A 23,048-nucleotide genomic window follows, 5' to 3' on the forward strand; every position below is an offset into this window, starting at 1 on the left:
GCACATTTCCATGTCAAGTTTGTCCTGTTTTCTCACTGGGGGATTGGAATCCAAGACTTTATACTCTCTACCAGTGGACTATAGCCCAGCCCAGATTTATCCTTTCAAAACAACTCCAGAGGGACTTCCCTGTGGAGGGTGCAGCTCGGCACACAGAAGACAGCACACATGGACAGCATACACGGACAGCACACAGAGGACAGCACACACGGTACACACGGCACACAGAGGACAGCACACACGGTACACACGGCACACAGAGGACAGCACACACGATACACACGGCACACAGAGGACAGCACACACGGCACACAGAGGACAGCACACACGGCACACACGGCACACAGAGAACAGCACACACGGTACACACGGCACACAGAGGACAGCACACATGGCACACAGAGGACAGCACACACGGCACACAGAGGACAGCACACACGGCACACATGGCACACAGAGGACTGTCACTCTGATGCGTACACAGACCCTGAAATGGGACCTTGATCATCTGGACAGAAGGCAGAAAGGATAAAGCATGGTGACTGAGATGGGGAAACGCTGCAACGTTCACAGACTGCCAGGCTTTGTGAGTGTCTTCCTAGGCAGGAGGAGGCCAGGGAGCAACGTGAGGGAGAAGCTAGCTGACTGCTCTTGGAATCAGCAAACAGTGGCCCATATGGTCCACAGGCTAAAGAATGCTTTTAACTTTTTTTTTAGATGATTGGAAAATAAAACACAAAAGAATATTCCACATGAGCCGGGCGGTGGTGGCGCACGCCTTTAATCCCAGCACTTGGGAGACAGAGGCAGGCGGATCTTTGTGAGTTCGAGGCCAGCCTGGTCTACAAGAGCTAGTTCCAGGACAGGCTCCAAAACCACAGAGAAACCCTGTCTCGAAAAACCAAAAAAAAAAAAAAAAAAAAAAAAAGAATATTCCACATGAAATTTAAATTTTAGTGTTCAAAAATAAATCAAGCCTTGCTTACTTATATACAAATTGACTTTTGTCAACTTTCACACTACAATGGCCAAGATTGGGTCAGAGATTGTGTGGTCTTCAAAGTCTAAAATATTTACTTCTTGACTCTTTTCACAATAAAACTAGGTGACACATGAACTAGGGAGAGCCCTAAAGTAGGGAGCCCAATGGGAGGTCGCAGCAGACACTAGGAAGAGATGTCTTGATGATAGCAGAGCCATGAGAAGCCAATGGACAGAAGAAGTAATTCAATAAAAGAGCTTCCAGAACTTGCTAATGGCACTTGGGAGACTGAGGCAGGAGGATCATCTTGAGTTTGAGGCCAGCCTGTACTGTGTACAGAGTGTGACGTTATCACAACAAACCAACAAAGCAGACAAAACATAGAGTGGTGGCTCAGGCCTGCACTCCCAGAACTTGGGAGACCAAGGGCGGAGGACTTTCCATACAAGTTTGAGGCTAACCTCTTCTACATAGCGAGGTCTGGGCCATCCTATCTGAGGTTGGGGCAGAGTTCAAAAGAGAGAGGAAAGGGGGCAGAAACGAGAGGGGACGAGAAGAATATATAATTTTAACAATAATAAAATTAATCTTTTAAAATTTTTTCTCTCCTACAATACATCCCAACTGCAGTCTCTTCCTCCCTCCACTTCTCCCAGCCCCCTCCCCTGCCTCCCCTCTCCCTGAGATCCACTCCTCCTCTATTTCCCTTCAGAAAAGAGCAGCTTTCCCAGGGTTATCAACTGAACACAACATGACAAGCTACACTAAGAATAGGTACACACACACCATCATGTCAGAGCTGGGCAAAGCAACCCAATAGGAAGGGAGAAAAGGGTCCCAAGAGCAGGAAGGAGTCACAGACACCCACACCACTGTTAGAGGTGCCACAGGAGTGTTGAGCTAACGACCACGACATCTGCAGAGGGCCTGGCACAGACCCACCGGGCCGTGTGCTTGCCGTGAGCCCCTATGAGTGCTGCTTAGCTGATTCTATGGGCTGTGTTCTCTTGGTGTCCTTTGCCCCTTTGGCTCCTATGATTATTCCTCTGCCTCTTCCATGGGGTTCCCTGAGCTCCAAGGAGAAGGACCCGACGGAGATCTCCAATTTGGGCTCTCTCTGCTTAATGTTTGATTATGGGCCTCTGCATTTGCTCCCATCAACTGCTAGAGAAGGACTGGACTGGAAATCAATCTATGACTATAGGAGGATATCATTAGGAAATAATTTTATTGATTATTTTTCTACCCTAGGTCTCTGGGCTATCCAGCCTCCAGCTCCTAGGCATTGTCAGACATGGGCTTCCTTTTGTGGTGTGGGCCTCAAATTAGACCAGTCATTACCCCCATTACCCCAACACATCTTGTAGATTGTAAACCGAAAGGATTTGTGGCTCAGTTGGTCTCCCAGTGCCAACTGGAAGTTGCCTGTTTACAGAAAATGGCCAGTTCAGGCTCCATATCCTCCGTTACTAAGAGTCTTTGCTAGGGTTACCCTCACAGAATCCTGTGGGTTTCTACTACACTGCGTCTCCACATTGCCTCCAAATGCCCTCCAATTCCAGCTGTCTCTCCCCGCACTGTCTCCTTCCCTCTGCTCTCCCATCCTGCCTATTCCCAAAATCTTAAAATTGATGGGTGTGTGTGTTAGAATTTCAGGCATGGACCACCATCCCTGGCTTTCACTGTCTCATTTTAAAGTCCTTAATTACATCTGCAAGACCCTTTTTCTAAATAAGTTAGCTTTCACAGGCTCTGGAGAATAGGATATACATATCTTTCCAGAAGCTGATCAGTGAAACCACTGTTCAAGGCTTTCTAGAAAGCCAAGGCTGCTGTCCTTGAAAAACTCATCAAATTCTTCTCAATCTTTAAAGATAAGCAGCTTTCACGTGTTTTCTTTATGAAGTTTCGTAAGTGTGCCTCTTTTCGTAATGGATCAGAAGCCCCCATGTGCCCAACTCAGAGGTGGTGTGGTCATCTGTTCTGCCTATAATTATAATAAAACTCAGTTCTTAGCCTGTCTGAACTAAGCCTGTTAAGAACGAAGGAACAGTAAATGTGTCTGTGTCAGATGGGTGATGATGAATGTCTGTAATATCAGAAATTAAGAGGTAGAGATAGTAGGATGAAAATTTCAAGGCTATGCCCGGTGGTAATGGAGCACGCCTTTAATCTCAGCACTCGAGAGGAAGAGGCAGGCAGATCTCTGTGAGTTCCAGGCCAGCCTGGTCTACAAGAACTAGTTCCAGGACAGGCTCCAAAGCTACAGAAAAGCCCTGTCTCAAAAAAAAAAAAAAAAAAAATTCAAGGCTAGACTTGGCTATATAGCAAGTTCAAAGCCCACCTGGGTGAAATAAGACCCCGTCTGAAAATTCAAAGTAAATAGAGGCCAGAGAGATGGCTCAGTAGTTAAAGTGCTGCCTGATCTTCTGGGGACCCAGGTTCAATTCTCAGTGCCTATGTCTCTAATCTCATTTAGTTCTGGGGAATCCCAGGCCCTCTTCTGGCCTCCTTGGACACAGCATGTACATGATGCCCAGAAACATGAAATTAAACACCCACATACATTAAATAAACATAAAATAAATCTGAATAAATAGTGTCTGTACCCACTCAGAAGTTGTCATTTCAGGAGGACATATGTAGATTTCAGGAGGACATATGTAGATTTGCAGAAACACTTGTTTTGTTTCTTTCTTAAAAAATAAAGTTTTAAAATGTATATGTATGTATATATGATTATGTTAATGTATGCCGTGTAGTGGTGCCTGTAGAGGCCAGAAGAGAGCTACTTCAGGCTGTAGTTATAGGCAGTTGTGAGATACTGTTGGACTCTAGCGTCCAAACACCGAGGAGGAGTCGCCCCCAGAGACCATTTTATACATCACAGCCAATGTAAAAGCATGAGGATTTTATTAATTCTGTCTTGACAGGGTCCTCCAGCATTCGGGAAGCCGAGAGACCTCGAATAGCTGGTACAGTCTATTTTTAAAGGGGCCACAGAAACAAGGGGGGTTGTTCCTTGACTATTTTGATTGGCTTATTCGAAAGGGCTATTACCAATAATTGACTGGAGAGCTGTTGCCAGATCAGGTGAGGTAAGAGGTCATTTTGACCCCGTTTCCCAGGGGACTGAACCAAAACATACGTATATGGGTAATTGTTCAGGAACTGAGTACGTGCGAGTGTAGCTGTTAGGTCCTTGGTTCCCAGGGGAGGAGGGGAAGCACTATGGCACAGAGGCTGAGAGGATTCAGAATTGTCAAAAATGGCTTCAGGATTGTCTTAAAGTCTTACAGTCCCTCCTTTTATTTGGTCAAATATCTCAATCTTGAGATATTAGTAAATTTGGGGGACTAATTGGATCTGTACACAGAAATTAGCAAACCAGTGTTGTAGGCCCATCATAGATCAATAGAAGGCACCAGGTCCTGTCGTCGTGGGACTTGGGAGAGTTAGGTTTGTCCCCAATTACAGGACGTATAAGAGCTGATATGGTTGAAACTGCCAGATGAGGCTATTTTCTCATACTAGGGAGGTCCTGCTGACAAGCATAGCCAGCAAGATTGTGTCAAGCTGGGGTCAGTACTATTTAGCAAAGAAAAGGTTTTTACTATCAGATTAAACAGTCGCTGGCCTGTATTAGAGCTTGCCAGCAGTGAAGTAGGGGTTGCAGAAGGGTTTTTAGGACTAGGAGTGGGGCCTAGGGCCCTGGCAAAGGGAACTACCTCAGCAGGGGCTCGCTGGCCCTGGTCAGGTAATTCCGGGTTGGGCCCTCGTACTATGGCCGTTGGAGGTGTTACAGCAACTCACAGGGTGAACAGGATCCCTATGTCTTTTTTTTTTTTTTGAATCATCAGTGAAAATGATTGTGATTTTAGATTTTTTTTTTTCTGGTGTGGTATGGGTGAAAGAGACTAAGTTCTTTTTGTTAACCCTTAACCAGGAGACATTGACGTTGGTTTTACATCCCCAGGCAGCACAGTAAAATACTTTAGGCCCCCCATACTGCAGAGTTTGCTTTTTTCCCGGACAAATATATCATTTAGAATATTTGCATACAGGATAAAAGTTTCCAGGGGTTTGCTCAGTATCCTCCCAAGAGGCTTTTGTTAAAACACACAGGTCATAAGTTAGCTGGGGGAACCAGGTATTTAGGGGATGAACTCCTTAAGGCTCATCCAGTATCAAAGTTAGTCCGGGTCCAGGTTAAGTCCTGAGGTATAAACATCAGGGCAAAGATCAGCAAGCCTGGCAGAATCAGGCCTCCTTGAGAGGATTTTGGGTACGCTGAAACTTTCATTTGAAAGGTCCTGGGTCATCCTGTGGAGATGCAGGCTTGACGTGAGACGCATGGATCCAGGATGCAATACCGTCCACTTTGAGGGCAGTAGGTGTAGGGTCCCTTCCAGCGAGGTTTAAGGTTCTGGTACCGGTGTCTCTGAACATACACAAGAATCGCCAACCTGGAACGGGTGTGAGATTTCCGGGTGCCCGGGCTGATGTTGGGAGGTGCCAGCAGAGAAGCAGGGAGAGTAGCTTAGTCCAGCGGGCAGCAGCAGGGATAGTTAGGGCCCCTTTAGGGAGGGTCTAGTCCGGCTGGCGGCAGCAGGCTCTGGTCAGCTAAATACCATTTCATGCCCCAAGTCCTTCCCGACACCCATGGAGACAGTCCCACTGCTCGCCCCTGGGAGACAAGTGGGGGAGATGTCACAGGTCCCTTTGCTCCACATGGAGCATTGTTTTGGGAAAGTGTAAAAATCTAGCTCTTTTAAGTGGCATCTATGTTCTGGACCCCCATGCCCAAATATCTCCTCCAGGGGAAAATCTTCTGCTAGCCTCCAGGGGCAGCTGTGGGGGATATGTATCTCGGATATCCCAGGAGGCTAGCCCTGCCACTAGTTGACAGAAATCAGGGGTGAGGGCAGGGGTATCAAAGCAAGGGCTTGAGGAGGCGTGGATTGCAGGTATGAGCGGGCGGCTGCTGTTCTGGCTGTGGGGTGCTGCAGCTTTTCTCATGTCCCTCCGGATATACCCCAGGCGTCAATTCTGGAACGAATGCGAGATTTCCAGGTGTCAGGGTGGCCAGGGGTCTCTATGCCTGGGCTCAGAGATCTGGAGAGCCTTCAACCGCGCCTGCAGATCGGGTTTGTGAGCAAATGGGTCATGAGGGGCCTTAGGAAACCAAGGGGGAGGTCCCCCATATTGGATCTTATAGGGGGTTAGTCCAAGCTGAGACGGGGTGTTTCGCACATAGAACAGGGCTAGGGGAAGGAGCTGTACCCAGTCTCTAGTGCCAGATTCCAAAGGCTAATCTGATTTTATTTATCCTTTTTACCTGTCCTGAACTCTGGGGTCTGTATGTATAATGTAATTTTTCCCAGTCTTATATATGCCCTGACTTTTCTGAGCAACAAGGCAGTTTTACCATCAACCTTGATTACCTTGAGCAGGCCAAACCTCGGGAAGATTTCTTCTTTGATCTTTTTAGTACTGGTAAGAAGAAGCTTTTCTGTCATCCGGCCGATGTCCCTTTAAGTAGGTTGCCCAGCTCATTCACCATTGTTGCTCTGCCTTCTTACCAGCGTGCGCCATCAAAACCGGCTCTGCTTGGGCATTGCTGTACCCCAAGCTTCCCACAGCTGCGGTCTGGGAGCTGGGGGTAGTTGTTCTCTGTGAAACTTGCAAGCAGTTCGGGAAGGCTGTTTGGAATTGGGCTCCGGCATCTCCAGGGCCCTCCTCGCTTCAGTCAGTCGCTACCTGCCGGGGCAGGCGGCTGTAAGCAGAGTTCCCAGGCTTGGGCTGTGACCAAGGCAGCAGGAAGGAGGATTCAGCTGGCAGTGGCTGCAAAGCCTTCCTCAGCAAGGTGGACATGGCAAAGGCAGAGAGAAGCCTGCTATTCTTTATAGCCCTGAAGAACAGTCAAAGTCTCCAACAGGTCTTTTTTTAATAAAAGCGTGGGACACTCAGGAATAATCAGTCCTTGTGTCCATGGTCAAATGTTTTAGACATAGCGAAGGGGAACTCTCCCCCCCCCCCGTACACCCCAGAATCGGGTACCTGGGTGCACAGCGTAAGCAAGGGGGGGATTTCAGTACTGTCACTGTGGCTGCCTCTCAGGTGGGCAGAGCGCTGCTTCAGTAGCTGGATGTGCTCTCCGACCCGCTATTGCTCAGCAGCTGCTTTGGGAAGTGTCTCGAGCCCAAAGTCCTGTAGGGCCATTCCTCCTCACCGAAGTCCACATTTGGCCACTCAGGGGCTGCTCTGTCTGAGGTACGCAGTCTCTGCAGCTGTCGTCTTCTGTTGCCTCCCTATCTGTCTAATTTTTTCCCTTTACTAAGTCCTGGAGGGAGCATCTCTGCAGTCCCTCCATTCTCTGCAACTTGCTGTCTGATGCTGACTGGCCTATAAAAGACATTACTACAGCCGGGTGGTGGTGGCTCACGCCTTTAATCCCAGCACTTGGGAGGCAGAGGCAGGCGGATCTCTGTGAGTTCGAGACCAGCCTGGTCTACAAGAGCTAGTTCCAGGACAGGCTCCAATACCACAGAGAAACCCTGTCTCAAAAAACCAAAAAAAAAAAAAAAAAGACATTACTACATTGGCTTGGCGATCTGCTGCCGTGGGATCAAAATGGGTGTACATCCTGTACCCCTCCAATAGTCTTTTTAAAAATCCTGTAGGAGTACTATCAGACCTTTGTAATATTTCTCTTACCTTAGCCAAATTAGCAAATTAGTGGGGTGTTTTGCAACACCCCCCCCCCTTTTTTAGACCCGCCAATTGGATTCTGGCAATAAAGACAGAGCTGCTCCCTACCAACTGGAGTATTGAAGTCCAATCCTCTATCTTGTCCGGTGATTGGGTTGGCCTGCTGTCAGCTCCTGGGACATTCTTTTGAGCTTTAAAGAGAACTCACTGCTTTTTCTCTGTGGTTAGGAGCACCTGTAAGAGCTGCTGGCAATCACCCAAGTGGGCTGATGGGTAACCAGAACAGATTCTATAAGCCCGGTCACGGCCTGAGGGTCCCGAGAAAGGGAAGGGTTACAAGTAAAGATTAGAGGCAGAAAAAGGCAGTATTGTAATTGGCCTGCTACTGAGCGAAGGGGAAATGCTTGGGAAGTCACTCTCATCCTTCCCCTGTCCCAGAGTAGACACTGAGTACTGAAGTTTTTAGGGCTAGGGCCCGACCAGCGACCAGCAGGGCTCCTCAGGAACGAAGTGCTTCCTCCGGGGAAGGAGGAGGGAGAAGTCTGCCATGCTCGGCTGGAGATCAGGAAGAACCAGAGGTGCCTGGATTCTGGGTTTCTTTCACTCCTATACAGAAAAGAGAGAAGACAAAGGGCTCGGGGAGGGGCAGCCACCGCCTCCTCCAGCGGTGGGGCTGCTTTTGGAATCAGGGGAACTGATGATGGCCAGGGGGCCAGTGCCAGATTCTGAATTCCTGCAGGTGGATTTTAACAAAGACAAACCAACATACAAAAACAAAAATACAGAGACAGACATAAACTCAAAATCAGAAGCTGGTGCTCTCACCACCACTCTGATGTAGAACTGAAAATACACAAGAACAAAAAGACAGACATAGCAGAAGCCGCGTGGTAGCAGATCCAAAAATACAAATGGAGGATCACGTCTCCCCTGGAGATTAGGGTGATCTGGTCGCCCCTCCCTCCCACAAATGCCCATGAAACGTCTCTCAGGGCTGGGGCAAGGGATCTCAGGACATGTCTGCCTCCTCCCTGAGCCCCGTTTCAATACAGACCCTGCACAAGTACAATTCTCAGATTACTGATTCACAATTACACAGAAACAGAAACACAATACACAAACAGACAGACATAAAAATGAGCTCGTTTCTTTATACCTCCAACTGGGCCTAGAGTGTGTCTGGGAGCAACTCGATTCCCGGTCAGGGAACCAAATGTTGGACTCTAGCATCCAAACACCGAGGAGGAGTCGCCCCCAGAGACCACTTCATACACCACAGCCAATGCAAAAGCATGAGGATTTTATTAATTCTGTCTTGACAGGGTCCCCCAGCATTCGGGAAGCCGAGAGACCTCGAATAGCTGGTACAGTCTATTTTTAAAGGGGCCACAGAAACAAGGGGGGTTGTTCCTTGACTATTTTGATTGGCTTATTCGAAAGGGCTATTACCAATAATTGACTGGAGAGCTGTTGCCAGATCAGGTGAGGTAAGAGGTCATTTTGACCCCGTTTCCCAGGGGACTGAACCAAAACATACGTATATGGGTAATTGTTCAGGAACTGAGTACGTGCAAGTGTAGCTGTTAGGTCCTCGGTTCCCAGGGGAGGGGGGGAAACACTATGGCACGGAGGCTGAGAGGATTCAGAATTGTCAAAATGGCTTCAGGATTGTCTTAAAGTCTTACAGTACCAGATGTGGGGCTGGGAATTAGACCTGAGTCTTTCAGGAGAGCAGAAGTGTTCTTAACTGCTGAGCCATCTCTCTCACCCTCAGCTTCTTCTCCATGGTTATGATCAAGCATTCTGACAAAAGCAACTTAAGAGAGAAAGGACTTCTCCTAGTTCCCAGTCCACCATGGTAGGGAAACCAGGACATCAAGACCCTAGAGGTCTGGCCCCCAGACGATTCTATCTGGATTCTGTGTGATTCATTGACAATAACACTAACCACTGGACCACCAGACTAAAGGCTGCACCAATGAAAACCAGAGCTAATGAAGCAAACCACTCTTTCTTCTACACTGAAAAACTTTCCTGGAATGGCTTGGGCAAGTTTAATTGACACATGGTTGTGGAGTTACAACGTCATGATAGGGACAGGAGCCATTGCAGGGCAGTGGAAAAGGGAGTGGGGAGGCAGAAGGTGAAGGAATAGAAATACACAGTTCCCCGGCCCGCTAGCCTGTGACTCATCTCCTGTAGGAAATTGGCTCTTGGCTATACCACAAAGACGCATTTTCCTTTCTGTTATTTGGGATTTCTACACTCCTTGGATGAGAACTTTGGGTTGGAAAAGTAGAAGGCATCAGGAGTTCAATCCCTGCCTTGATGGCTAGCCCACTGGTAAATACTTCCCACCCCATTTCAGAATGACCTTGAACCTTGGGTGGGTTAGTTTTACGTCAACACAAACTAGAGTAATTTGAGAAGAGAGATTCTCAAATGGAAAGATGCCTTCATAAGATTGGCCTGTAGACTGGGTTGTGGCAGCGTGTTCCTGTAATCCCAGCACTCAGAAGCAAGAGGATCTCTGAGTTTGAGACCAGCCTGGTCTACAGAGCCAGTTCCAGGAGAGTCAGGGCTACACAGAGAAAACTCTCTCTCAAAAAAAAAAAAAAAAAAAAAAAAAAGGCCTATAGGTAAATCTGTTAAGGATTTTCTTGATAACTGATTGATGTGGGAGGGCTCTGTGGTGCCAGCCCTGGGCAAGCCATGGAGACCGTGCCAGTAAGCAGTGTTTCTTCATGGACTCAGCTTCAGCTTCTACCTTGAGTTCCTGCCCTGACTTTTTTCTTTTAGGTTTTTTAAGACAGGGTTTCTCTGCATAGCCCTGGTTGTCCTGGAACTCACTCTGTAGCCCAAGCTGGACTCAGACTCAGAGATCCACCAGCCTCTGCCTCCCCAGTGCTGGAATTACAGGTGTGTACCACCCACTGTCATGTTGCCCTGACTCTTTTCAAGGATCTACTGTCATACAGTCATTTGTGCTGAAATAAACCTCTTTCTCTTCAAGTAAGTTGCTTTTGGTAATGTGTTGTATAGCAGTTTCTGCCAAGATTGAAATAATCCATCTTTCAAGGAAGCTGCTCAAAACAGAGCAACTCAAACCAGCTAGCTTCAGGGCTGGTCCTGGTGGCATATGCCTGTAATCCTAGCAGAGACAAGTGGATTTCCAACTTCCAGGACAGCCTGGTCTATGGTGTGAGTCCCAGGACAGCCAGGGCTACATAGAGAAACTCTGTCATAAAGAACAAAACAATATAACTTCAGTAAGTCCCTGAAACTGACCAGATTCACAAGGTTCTCCTCCTTCTTAGAGTAAGTAAAAGAGAAGACTGAAAGATTTCTCAGATAAGCCAATCTACCTGGAAGAGGTAGATCAACTGGGACACTTGGAAGGGATACTTGCCAATCTGTTGATTTGCTTACAGGCTGTGCCTGGGCCCCAGGTTCCCAGCTTTGTGAATTGTGGGGCATGCTGGGGTGGGCTTTGGTGATGCAGATGTCTTGGAGCTATTTCTGCTTCTGTAAGCAACCCCTCTCACATAGTCCTATAAGTAACCCAGTAAAACTCACTGGACTTTGGTGCTGTCTGTACTTCGGTCAGCCATGGGCTCCTTATCTAGAGTGAGTAGATGTGTGTGTTGCATTGCCCCAGAAAAAACCTTGTCATAGAACATCATGGTGTTTTATCACAGTAATAGGAAGCCTAAGACAAATCTGACCTTATTATATAGTAGCCAATCTGAACTCTTGATCCTCTTGCCCACACTTTACAGGTATCCACTATCACACTCAGTTCATGTGATATTGGGAATCTGACTCCGGGCATCACACACACTAGGCAAACATTTTGCCAATTAAACTACATCTGTAGTCCCGGGTGAAGGTTAAAACCACCATGGAGCCGCTTCGTCACCTTTATCAGGCCTTGTAGGAAAGAACACTGTATTGGGTGGTTTTGTGTGTCAACTTGACACAGGCTAGAATCGTCAGAGGAAGGAGCCTCAGCTGAGGAAACGCCTCGATGAGATCCCGCTGTAAGGCATTTTCCCATTTAGTGAGCAATGGTTGGTGATGCCATCCCTGGGTTCCCTGGGTTCTATAGAAAGCAGGCTGAGCAAGCCAGGGGAAGTAAGCCAGTAAGCAGCTCCCCTCCATGGCCTCTGCATCAGCTTCTGCCTCCAGGATCCTACCCTGTTTGAGTCCCTGTTCTGACTTCTTTCACTGATGAACAGAGATATGGAAGTGTAAGTTAAATAAAACCTTTTCTCCCCAACTTGCTTTTTGATCATGGTGTTTTGTTGCAGCGATAGAAACCCTAAGACAAACACCTAGTCAGGAGATTATAAAAAAAACTTCTATTTGCAGACCACTTTACTGTTTGCAAAGTACTTCACCTCGATTGTTTAGCACTGAGGCTACTGCTGTGCAAACCTGGCTGCCTGGAGGAGATCCCTTGCACATTTACCATGTTATTTCATGAAAGAATATTAGGTTAGTGTGTGGACAGTTCCTCGCTCCCCAACAACAAAGACTTGAAAGTGTTCATTTGTTTTGATGTGGTTTTTACATAGTAGCCTAACATTTCCAAAGCTACCCAAAATGTGTACATGTAATTTTGTTTTTGTGGTGTAAAGGATCAAACCTAGCACCTTATGCATGCTAAGCCTTCATCTACTCAGAGATCTGGGGGATACTGGCATTTAAATTCTTAATTATTATTATTTTTTAAAATTTTTCGAGACAGGGTTTCTCCGTAGTTTTTGGTTCCTGTCCTGGAACTAGCTCTTGTAGACCAGGCTGGCCTCAAACTCACAGAGATCTGCCTGCCTCTGCCTCCCGAGTGCTGGGATTAAAGGCGTGCGCCACCACCGCCCGACTTAAATGCTTAATTATTAAAAGACTTCTCATAACAAAAAGAGACAGGTTGGCTTCTAGCAGCAGCACTCTACTTCCTCCAAAGAAGACAGAAGACAAATGGGCACAAAATAATGTCCATCCACAATTTGCTTCAATTGCCAAGCACTGACCACTGGGAAAAGCTGCCTTTCATCTAAACTGAAGATCTCTGCACATGGACAGAATCGCTGGACTGGACAGCCTAGCTGCTCAGGTCAAGGTAGGCTTGTCTTCCTACAGATTTCTTAGCCCACAGGATCTTCTGGAGCCTGGCAGGCCCCTCACTAAACAGGAAAAGAAAAATATGACCCTCAGCGACTATAGAGGACCTGAGGAATAGCTCTAGGTGCCAACCAAGTAAGTTCTCTGTCATTTTTTAATCAATTTTAACTCAAGTAAAATTTTATCCTTCTCAAAGATCTCTGATGCAGTTTGACAGATGAGAGGTTTTGTCCTTTAAAAGGACAGCCTCAAAAAACAAATTTCTACAAAATACAAATACAAGTTATCAAGGTGTATACCTACAAGTTATAAAGAAGTGAGGACAAATATGCACTAAGAAATTTCTCTCTCACTCTGCCTTCCATTGTGCAAAAACATCTGTCACAGTCATTCTGACATAAATATGCTACTGTTTATACAATGTATATGTCTAAAACTTCTGTTTTCACAAACTCAAAGAATTATTGTTAGTTCCAGGGAGCCTAATTGAAGGATCCACCTTAAACAGGTCAGATACACCCCTCTCAATTCCCCTAAATTTTTTTTCCCCTAAACTTAACTTTGTCCTCTGTTCTGCCAATAACTTAAACAGGTATAAAAGACACCAGACATTTCCATACCACAAACACAAGACAAGAGCAAAGAGACCAGCGGATGTGACCAGCACCCAGCTTTCTCAGGTTCCCCCAAGATGATGCCCTCAAATAAGCAGGAGTCTTGAGAATCTGCCGCCTCAGTTCCTTTAACCTGTTGTGCCCAACCTCCTGCCTTTTTATTATAAAAGAGATGGGAATGTAATGATCTGTCCTGTCGAGCCATGCCCACTCCTTCCCTGTCCACTGAGGCAAGCTGATCTTCAACTTCTAGCCTGCTGAGTCCCTTTCTCCCCCTCCCCCCCCTCCCCGTCTCTCTCTGCTCTTCCCCCTTCTCCTCTCCCCTTCCCTTCCATAATCCACTAAATATAGCGAAAGTGTGCTGGGCCCATAACCCAGAGGTCGATGGATAATATTTAGTGGGCTATGAAAGGGAAGGGGAGAAGTGGGGAGAAGGGAGAGAAAGAAGCTGTCTCTTTGAGAGAGACTGAAAGGAAGGGACTCAGGCTGGAAGCTGAAGATCAGCTTGCCTGGGGGACAGGAAGGGAGGGAATGTGGCTTGTCTCTTAAAAGGACAGGACAGACCATTTATTTCTCTTCCTCCTCCTTCTCTTCCCTTCCTTTCTCACCTCTTACTGGAGCTGTTTCTGTGTCCTCAAACTCACTATTCTCCTGCATCAGCCTTTTCCAAGTCCTAGGTAAAGAAGTTTTATTTGTTTGTTTGTTTGTTTTTTGGTTTTTTCAAGATAATGTTTCTCTGTAGCTTTGGTGCTTGTCCTGGAACTAGTAGGTCAGACTAGCCCTGAACTCACATAGATCTATCTACCTCTGCGTCCCAAGTGTTGGGATTAAAGGCGTGCACCACCACCACCTGGTGAGAAGTAATTTTTTAAAATCTACATTTTCTAACTTTTGTAGTAAAATAAAGTCTACCTGAGTCTAAGACGTCCATATTTTAACTTGATAACTGCCATACCTAGAAAAGCTTACGCAGAATCCAAAAGGAAAGTCATCATTAGATGTTCTTAATATATTCATTCATTTTGCCGGGCGGTGGTGGCGCACGCCTTTAATCCCAGCACTCGGGAGGCAGAGGCAGGCGGATCTCTGGGAGTTCGAGGCCAGCCTGGTCTACAAGAGCTAGTTCTGGGACAGGCACCAAAAGCTACAGAGAAACCATGTCTCGAAAAACCAAAAAAAGAAAATATATATATATTCATTCATTTTTTTTTTCATCTTGGGGAGAGATGACTCAACAGTTAAGATGACTTGCTGCCCTTGCAGAGAGAGAACTGGTTATCCACAACCATCCACAACTCCAGTTCTGACTTAATAAGGCACAGCTGTGTATGTGATATACATACATACATGCAGATGAAACACTCAAACATATAAAATACATACACCTAATAAACTGTGTGTGTGCACATGTGTATATGTCTAATAACCTCAGCTGTCATTCCTTGGGAGCTGTTCAACTTGTGTTTTGAGACAATGAGTCTGTAATTAGGATCAAGAGCTTACCAGTTAGGTAAGGCTTACTGGTTAACAGGCATCAGTGAGCCTTCTGCCTCTGCTTCCCCAACACTGGAATTACAAATTAGTGCCAACATGTCTAGTGTAAGTTCCAAGTCCTGGTCTCTAGCCTCCATCTTTGGAGGCCCCTTCCCTGTGCCCACCAAGCCTTGACCCCTCCCCAGAGGAGGGTCAAGACAGCCTGCCAAAATCTTGACCACTCCCCTAGTCTATTTAAACTGCTTCCCTGGAAAGATCCCTTGTGATAAGGTCTTATATAACCCCAGGCTAGCCATGGATGGCCTTGAACTTGTACCCCCCCACACACTGTGCCCCGCTCCCCCCCCCCCCCCGCCTTGGGGACAGAGTACTCCTCAAACAGCTAACTCCTAGGTCTCTTGAATCTCACATGGTAATCCTCACCACCCCCTCGGCTACCTCCGGGGACACCCATGCTGGTCCCATCTCTCCAGACTCAAGCAGACACCTGCTCAGGACACTTGGTCTGTCTAGCAGACAGGACCTTCCACCCTCCGGTTTTCCAGGATGTCACAATGAAGGGCCTACCTGCTCCTCATCCTGGCACACTCATCTTTGGTGATAACAATATTTTTTTCCTAGATACCTGCCTTCTCACCTCCCCCAAGGAACAGATGCCTGATGTCTCTGGAATGACAGTACAAAGGATGCCTTTCTAGCCACACCTCCTGCTGAGCGTGGACCCACCAACACCCAGCTCTCCCCTTCCCCCACATCGCCCTATGCCCGGAGGAAGTAGCCAGACTTGAGTCAATGCCCCTTTTTCCTAGAAAGCCTAAATTGTTGGTCAAAATTACCACTTCAATTTCCTGTCATCCTCATATCCAAAGAGTCTGGAATCCTAAGTTGGGAGCATAGCCCCCAGGCCTGGGAGTTGTATTGGTCTGGACTCCAAATCCGAGTATTACAGGTCCTGACCCCTCCCTGGGTATTTAAGTGAGCTCCCAGGGGAGAAACACGTGGTCTCTTTCCTCTCCCTCTCGGTGATCGCAGGGCTCCCCAAGAGCCCAGGAATCCCATTAAATCTGGATATATTTTAATTTGGCTTGTCATGATTTGGCTTGACTGGTATTTTTGCATAGGCAGAGAGCTCACGTTAGGAAAAATTCCTAACAGGTTTCAGGAACTTCTGTCCTGCCACTGCCTCCTAAGAGGTAATTGGCAATATTTTAGATCCAAGCATTCGTTCATTTTTTAAAAAGAACATATTTTTATGTATGTGTATATGAGTGGGTCTGTGTGTGTCTGTGTGTGAGTGCAGTGCCTGTGGAGGCTGGAGGGGGGCGTCAGATCCTCTGGAGTCACCTGATATGGCTGCTAGAAACTAACTCAGGTCCCCTGGAAGAGAGCAATGCTTTCAACCTCTGCGCCATCCATCTCCCCAGCCTCCAGCATTCACTCTCACCTCTTCCCCACACCTAATCAATCAGCATGTCGTAGCTCTCAGGATCCACATCCTTTCTGTCTCCTAACTGGCTTCTGCCTCAGCCAGCCTTAGCTACCCGCCTGGCGATGTCTCCCACACTTCAGTGATCGGGCTCCACTGACCTCGGGAGAAAGCACACACTTCTTTTTAGGACACATGAAACCCTCATAACTGGGTCACATGCATTCAGGAAGCCAGCAGAGTGTCACAAACATGGCCTTTGTGAGTATGAGCTGCTGCTTAGGAAGCTCTGTGGTCAGCCAGCAAGACGGCTCAGCGGCACTTGCCTGAGATGGATCCCTGGAACCCACACAAATGTGTGCGGGGAGAACTGACTCCACAAAGTTTTCTTCTGATCTCCACCCAGCACTTGTGCGTGCACACACACACACACACGTCCGTGTGCACGCATGTGCACAATAATAAAATAATAATTAATTTTTAAAACCTTTGTGACACGTGCTTTTAATTCTCTGGCTTTCCGTTTCTTAATGTGAGCAGGGCACTAACACACCAACTCCTGTCTGCTCTGATGACTAACTGAACATATGGAAAGCAGTTCTCTCTGGCTGACACACAATAAACACTCAGCATTAGTTCCTTTGAATCTGCAATGAAGGTTTTCTCTTACAGGTTAAACCCCAGTCAAGATGAACTTTTTATCTTTTTCCAAAGGAGTCAGTTCATGTTCTCAAGCTTTCAAAATTCTTACTTGCCAGTGTGTCATCTAAGGGACTGTATAGAATTGTACGGAATTGTCCTTGGGAACGGCTTGTGGGGTTTCTAGGGCTGAGGATGCACCTCCAGCTGGTAGAGGGCTTGCCTAGCAGGCACTGCCTAAAAATATACATGGAGGCGCATCCCTGGGACAGCATCACTCTGGAGCCAGAGGCATAAGGATCATCCTTGGCTACCTACTGAGTTCAAGGCCAGATGAACAACAAGAGACACTTTCTCAAAATACAGCCAACAAAACCCAGATTGAATAGTGACCCCAGTTTAAAGAAAGAGATTAAAGGTGGGTCAACAACAGATGTGGTGTCTCAGGAACTCCTGGACCACATCATTCCTCAGTTTGGTGTCCCATGAACCATCCAGACAGACATTGGGCCAGCCTTCACTTCCAGGGTCATGGAGCTCTTGGGGCTGGAGAGATGGCTCGGAGGTTAAGAGCACCAGCTGCTCTTCCAGAGATCTTGAGTTCAATTCCCAGCAACCACATGGTGGCTCACAACCATCTGTAATGAGATCTGGTGCCCTTTTCTGGTGTGTACATGTTAACTGAACATTGTATGCATAATAAAATAAATAAATCTTTAAAAAAAATATTTTCAACAGTTGGGAGGGGTGGCACACTCATTTAATCTCAGCACTCGGCAGGCAGAGGCAGGCGGATCTCTGAGTTCGAGGCTAGCCTTGGCTACAGAATGAGTTCCAGAATAGCCAAGACTATTTCATAGAGCAACCCTGTCTAAAAAAGCAAAGTAAAATAAAATAAAATAAAATATTTTCAACAACAAATTATTCAAAGAAATTTTCAATAAAATGGCTAGTAGATTTTTTTTGGCTTCAATATCTGACTTTCCCCCCCACAAATTAGTGTTTAATTTAACATTCAATATTCCCAGAGGGTGAATTCAGAATCTCATTTAATATTATTATGAATTTGCTCGTATTTGACATTTAAACCTGTACTAGAGAAACAGCAGGCACTGGATGTTTGCATTCTCAGTCTGTCTCCCGTTCTTCAGCAGGAATTTGAGTTCTCGGCAAGCTTTGCAGTACGCTGGAGCTTGTCATTACAAACCACAGGCTGTAGTCAGTGCATGTGGGAAGTCTGCATCAGCATCTGTGCAGAGTCAGCAGGCCTGGGCTGAGCTGGAGTCATGTAGCAGCCTGCACGGGGACAGTGGTTCCCACCAGGTGACCACCTCCCACAGGTGACCTGAAATCTTGCTTTTTGCTGCCTGCATAGCAACTCACAAGATCACAGGTCTTGTTTTTTTTTTAAAGATTTATTTATTTATTTATTATGTGTACAGCATTCCTTCCATGTGTGCCCGCATTTCCAGAAGGGGGCGCCAGGTCTCATTACAGATGGCTGTGAGCCACCATGTGGTTGCTGGGAATTGAACTCAGGACCTCTAGAAGAACAGTCAATGCTCTTAACCACTGAGCCGTTTTTTTTGATTTTTCGAGACAGGGTTTCTTTGTAGCTTTGGAGCATGTCCTGGAACTAGCTCTTGTAGACCAGGCTGCCCTTGAACTCACAGAGATCCACCTGCCTCTGCCTCTCCCGAGTGCTGGGATTAAAGGCCACCACCGCCCAGGTAAGATCACAGATGTTAAAACTGAGAGGGAACCAACAGTTCTTACTTACACTGGCAAGTAAGAACCAGCAGTTCTCCTGCTCCCTTTGCCTGGGACCCTCCCCGTTTCCTGCTATGCCCAGATCACAGTGTATCCCAAAGCCAACCAGGAGACCGAGTCCTGTGTGTAAAAGCAAAGAGCCTTTATTCTTACACAAGTCTGCAAACTTGGACTCTCTGTGTCCAATGTGTTGGAGTGATTAGAAGGCCCCAAGCTCAGTTAGAGTTGGGTCTTTATAGTAGCAAAGGTAGGGGTGAGGGATTTCTAAGGTTTAGGAACCCTGATTGGCCGACATTTGTCTAGAGTGTCCTGGTGTGCTGGCAGGTGATCCTCTCTATAATGGTTGCAATGTTAGGAATTTCCTCTGGATGGTCTGTGCCATCTGTGTGAGGTGCATCCTCAGCCCTAGAAACCCCACAAGCCGTTCCCAAGGACAATTCCGTACAATTCTATACAGTCCCTTAGATGACACACTGGCAAGTAAGAACCAGCAGTTCTCCTGCTCCCTTTGCCTGGGACCCTCCCCGTTTCCTGCTATGCCCAGATCACAGTGTATCCCAAAGCCAACCAGGAGACCGAGTCCTGTGTGTAAAAGCAAAGAGCCTTTATTCTTACACAAGTCTGCAAACTTGGACTCTCTGTGTCCAATGTGTTGGAGTGATTAGAAGGCCCCAAGCTCAGTTAGAGTTGGGTCTTTATAGTAGCAAAGGTAGGGGTGAGGGATTTCTAAGGTTTAGGAACCCTGATTGGCCGACATTTGTCTAGAGTGTCCTGGTGTGCTGGCAGGTGATCCTCTCTATAATGGTTGCAATGTTAGGAATTTCCTCTGGATGGTCTGTGCCATCTGTGTGGGTGGTCTCAGTTTGTCCAAACCAGGTCCTACAGGCCTCCAGCAGCTCCTGGCAAGGAAACTAAAGTACAGAAGAGGGAAATGATGAGTTCCAGGTCAAAGTCTAAGCACAACTTTCATCACACTGTGCTCTGTTATCTGTTCTAGAAAACACTCCAAAAAAGCCATATATTGTTGTGCAGATCAAAGAGACGGGTATTATTTAGGGCCATACCCATAGACTGCCCAGCTTCCAGTGTGAGCAAACACGAGACCGTGATTCGCTGCAAACAGCAACTTTTGAAAGAGCTGCTTTGTGGTCCCCTATAGTAAAACTTGTGTTGCAAACACACACCACCACCACCACCACCACAAAAAAACCAAACATTTATAAATGGGTTTTGAGGCCACAGCCTAAAACTGGAGCAATACCACACCACGCACCCTTCATCAGATGAACATGTTGAAAATAGACACGCACCTGGTGGCTCATCAGCTGGGAAGCAGGGGCATCAGGCCACCAGGCAGAGGTTTTACTGTGAAATGAGGAAAACAAAGCAAAGTGCGGGTTAAAGTTGCCGCAAAACCACAACCTGAAACAAAGTTTTTATTGGTGTGTGCAAGGTAGGTTTCCATTGCTCACAACTGGTTCTATCCATCATGGAAAATTTCCCAGTTCTAAAAACTAGATTCTGGGAAAAGCTGGCACTAAGTATTTCTTATGCTCATGAATCCAACACAGCTCATTAATCCCTTCTGGTTTTTGCATTTCCTGCTCCCTTTGCCTGGGACCCTCCCCGTTTCCTCGACACAGTCAAGAGTCATCTTCTTATACAGTTTTGTATTTCATTATTTCATGTATATAGGTGTTTTGCCTGCATGTGTGTCTGTGGACCACGTGTGTGCAGTGCCTGGAGAGGACAGAACTAGAAGTTACACAAGTGTATACATAATTAATAAATAAATCTTTTTTTTTTTTTTTTAAAAAAAGTAAGTTTCCATGGTGCTACCAGTCAAGTTAACTTTCCTATCCAAGTTTCTCAGTCCATTTAGGTCTTCTAGGTAATTGACCCTTCCGAAGACAGAACATGGCTCTAGGAGGTATTGACATGTATTGGATGCTGTGGGGGAAGGGTTCAAGGAAATAATGCTTTGCTCTGATTAGAGACTTTAGAAAATAGGTGTAATCCTATGGTTGCCTATTGATGGGTTTAGAACATGCTACTCCCAGACGTACCACTTTGGCATGATGGTTATTTTGAGCTAAAGGTACTTAAAACTCAGCAAGAATGCTTCTAAGTGTAGGGCGGTGGCACATGACTTTATCCCAGCATTTGGGAGGCAGAGGCTGGAGGATCTCTGTGAGTTCAAGGCCAGCCTGGTCTACAAGAGCTAGTTCCAGGACAGGCTCCAAAGCTACAGAGAAACCCTGTCTCGAAAAAACCAAAAAAAAAAAAAAAGAAAAAAGAAAAAGAAAAGAAAACAAAAGAATGCTTCTAATCATACACACAAAGAGGAATATATACAGACATACCTTCACCTAAAACCAAATCATGATATTTCCTATGAGAAAAGTGTCCCTCCTTGAACCAGACAGATAAGATTTCTCTTTTATTTGCTTGTTGTTATTTTTGCTTTTGGGTTCTGTTGTTGTGTGTTTGTTTTGAGACAGGGCCACATTGTGTAACCTAGCCACAGTGTTGCCCGAGCTAGGCTTAAACTCAAGTAATTTTTCTCCTTTGGCCTGTGTGGGAGACAGGCCTATGCCACCACGCCTGATTAAGAAAATTACATTATAGGCCAGGTGGTGTTGGGTATACCTTTAATCCCAGCACTTGGTACAGGCAGAGGCAGGTGAGTGTAAATTCAAGGCCAACCTAGTCTACCGAGTGAATTCCAGGACAGCCAAAACTATATAGAGAAAACCTATTTTGGAAAACAAAACCATACAAACAACAAAAGAGAAAAAGAAAATAACCTTATCATCCAGATTTGGTGGTGCACACCTTTGATCCCAGCACTCTGGAGGAGAGGCAGGGAGATCTCTGCGAGCTGGAAGACAGCCTAGTTTAAGTACTAAGTTCCAGACCACCCCGAGCTACAAGATGAGACACTCTTTTTTTAAAAGGATTTTCTAAAATTTATTTATTTATTTTATGTATAGGAGTGCAGGTAGAACATAATAAGTAAAATACAACTTTATGCCAGAAGAGGGCATAAGATCCCACTATAGATGGTTGTGACCCACCACGTGGTTGCTGGGAATTAAACTCAGGATCCCTAGAAGAGCACATAGTGCTCTTAAGTGCTGAGCCAAGTCTCCAACTGGAGACTCTCTTAAACAACAGCAAAACCCACACAAGAAGGAAAACCAAACAAAATTTAAAAAAAAAAATGAATAGCCTTATCGTTGGAGGCTGATAACACCCTGAGATGGACCTATACAAGCCTACTAAAATTACCTTTATTTTTCCTCAGAAGCTTTCTAATTATTGTCTTACATATTTTTAAGAATTCATTTTTTATTATTATATTTATTTCTTTACTTTAGTTTTTCGAGACAGGGCTTCTCTGTGTAGCCTTGACTATTCTGGAATTCTGTAATTCTCAAACTGCCTCTGCCTCCCAAATGCTGGGATTAAAGGTGTGTGCCACCATTGCCCGGCTGTCCTATATTCTTAATTCAAGCCCATTTTAGACTATCCCTAAGACTGGTGCTTGGCTAGGTTCAGCTTTTTATTTTCCCCTACAGTTTCATTTTAATAAAAAAAATTAAGTTAGTTACATAAAAACTTAAAAATTATATATAATTATGGAGTATACTCTCCATAAAGAGTACATGGTGTTTGACATACACACAGGTTTAAATTAGGTTAAACATATCTCCTTATATATCATCATTTATGGTGAAAACACTCAAAACCTTTCTCCTTTTTTTGAAATACACAGCATCTGATATTTAACTGCTGTCACCTTGCTGTGTGATAGCACACCAGGTCTTCTCACTCTTACCTGATCGCTGTCACAGTGTGGTCCAGGTTAACTCTTCAGTCTCAGCCTCCTCAATCCTGGGAGTTAGAGCCGGCACACACTACCACCTACAGCATCTATGAGGTAAAATACATCTGCGAAGCGAGAGGAAATAATGACATTTTCATATTTTTAGAAACCTGGATCTTTTGTTTGTTTTGTTTTTTTAGACAGGGTTTCTCTGTGTTGCCCTGGCTTATCTAGAACTCTCTTTGCAGACCAGGCTGGCCAGGAACTCACAGAGATCCGCCTGTCTCTGCCTCCCGAGTGCTGGGATTAAAAGCGTGCACTGCCACCGCCACCCGGCTGGATCTTTACTCTTGCTTGGATATAAACAAACTAGTTTTATCAGGCCCAACACACAGACGACATTCCAGTTCTTAGGGAGTTAAATAAAACAAAAACTCCACGCGTTACCCCACGAGCCCC

The 23,048-nt window shown here is 46.0% G+C and overlaps 1 long non-coding RNA gene across 1 annotated transcript; it reads right to left on the reverse strand.

The window, feature by feature from the left end:
- Positions 1 to 19,415: 19,415 nt before the first annotated feature.
- On the reverse strand, positions 19,416 to 23,026 carry LOC130882101 (uncharacterized). Its single transcript, XR_009057765.1, has 4 exons — positions 22,860 to 23,026; positions 22,602 to 22,714; positions 20,071 to 20,125; positions 19,416 to 19,671 (listed from the first exon to the last, which is right to left on the reverse strand). It is a non-coding gene; the product is annotated as an uncharacterized LOC130882101 (long non-coding RNA).
- Positions 23,027 to 23,048: the final 22 nt, after the last annotated feature.

This window comes from Chionomys nivalis, chromosome 9 (assembly GCF_950005125.1).
Source record: "Chionomys nivalis chromosome 9, mChiNiv1.1, whole genome shotgun sequence".
Classification (NCBI taxonomy): Eukaryota; Metazoa; Chordata; class Mammalia; order Rodentia; family Cricetidae; genus Chionomys; species Chionomys nivalis.